Here is a 1,966-nt window from a genome sequence, read left to right as displayed (position 1 = left end):
CACGAGTGGATACTGTGGTCAGTTGATGAACGATCGAGGAGATGGGGTAGTTGTAGGATTTGGGGAGAAGTGGATCTAAAGCTAATTTACATTTCTCGTTGATGTGTCAAATCTCCCTCTGTAGTTGACCCACTATTAGGGTGGGAGGCCCTGTTGCCCGGTTGGCAGAGTCATGTCACCTCCCATCCTAAATAAATAGGAGCACACTCAATTAGCTTCCTCGCCTCTTCTCCTTCCCCTAATCTATAAACGCTTAATCCATTTGACAAAACATTAAAGAAACGTCCAATTTGTTGTTAAGTAAGTGGAAATAATTTAATTAAGTGGGTATCCTTAAAATTTTGTTTTAAATCACTAACACCATCAACTTTTTGATCAATATTTAAGTCGTTTAAAAGACAGTTTTTAAACCTTGTCGTTGTTCCCTTTAAAACAAAGGATTGCAGATAATTCAAACTCTGACGAGAGATGGCTGGAACAGATGGAGAGGGACATCTGGTTTTTAAACGGAGTGAAACAGTCCTCATCTGCAATTACTGAACTAGAAGTTGAGCCGTTTAAACATTCCTTCGGGGCGAAATTGTTGCCGCCTTAAGAACACATTAATAATTTGTTAGGGCCTCTACTACCCATCTTTGTTGCCTTGCTTAAATCTACCGGGTGGTGTAAATCAGGCCGTCACACAAATGCATGCATAAATCTCACCAACGTCTCCAATTTCACTGCCAATGGACGTGGAGGTGCCGAGCTAACGAGCTATATTCGGCCACATTCAATCTGGTCCCGCCTGGATGTGATAGCAAATGGACGGCTGAATGGCATATGATTCACTCCTGTCAATAGCCCGCGTCAGTCCCCCTGCGCACGTGCGTGCGCGCACGCACACATGCACCCACGTCCGCACGCATGCACGTCCGCATATGTGCAAGCAGAGACGCGGTGGATTCAAAAGTGCGCCGGCCGACAAACCAATGGGGTGGCTGGATCGGTGGGCAATTATTTTTCCACATAAAAGGCGCATAAAGACGTAGAAATTTATGAGTACGCCTCGAAGACATAAGGTAGGAGAAAAAAAGCAACCCAGAAAGTGCGGATACCCATCTTCGACCATTCGAATCTGATGGATACCAAAGTAAGCGAAGCTACGATATCACTACGACAAGAGACGGGTATCTATCAGAGCGGAGGCTTAATTAGGTTGGACTCAAGTTGTGGGGAAATTTTCACGTCTAGTGATTCAAAACGTCATGTTAACAGAGCAGTAAAAATAAAACAGTGAAAAGAAAGAAGATAGAGAAACTTCTAGATGCATTTTTGAGTGTGTGAGGTGGGTGGAGAAGCTAGATCGCAAATTATACATTCCTTCACTCAGTAGGGCTTCGGGTAAATCCCACTTGACTAAACTATCTGGCACCCAGCAGTCACAAAGGTATTCCACTAGTGATACGAGATGAGGAAAATCATCTTTAACGGATACCTTCAGTGTATAAAATAGATGAAAATTGGACATCTCTTTAGGGCCTCCCATTAATCGGAGGCAAACTGAAAGTTAGGGAGGGTAAAGGGAAGGCAAAGGGTGAATAAAAGTCCCAAACTCCGAGAGGTATATTCATAATCCTCAAGCCTTAAGAATGTAGGCGGTTAAAAGTCTTTTTTTAATGGCAGGCAGCAGGTTATATTGGGGATATATCTTAGGGTCTCCACTGTTTCCTGGAGAGGTAAAGCCAGAGAAGGCTCATTAAATCCTACCATTTAAAAACGAAAATGACGATTGCTTGGAGTTATTGACATGACATAAGTTCAAAAGTTGGGAAATGTGCAGACTTATTAAATGGGTGAAAGAACGAGGAGACGAGACGTAGCTAATAGTTTGGACTTAAATTCACACTTCAAAAAAATCACAGATAAAAGTGGAGATACCGATTAAGGCGAAAATAATTTTTCTTGTGGTAAATTACATGCGAAA

This window comes from Echinococcus granulosus, assembly GCF_000524195.1.
Source record: "Echinococcus granulosus chromosome Unknown EG_S00047, whole genome shotgun sequence".
In the NCBI taxonomy this organism is placed as follows: domain Eukaryota; kingdom Metazoa; phylum Platyhelminthes; class Cestoda; order Cyclophyllidea; family Taeniidae; genus Echinococcus; species Echinococcus granulosus.
The sequence above is the reverse complement of the archived record's forward strand: the minus strand, read 5'-3'. Positions refer to the sequence as shown.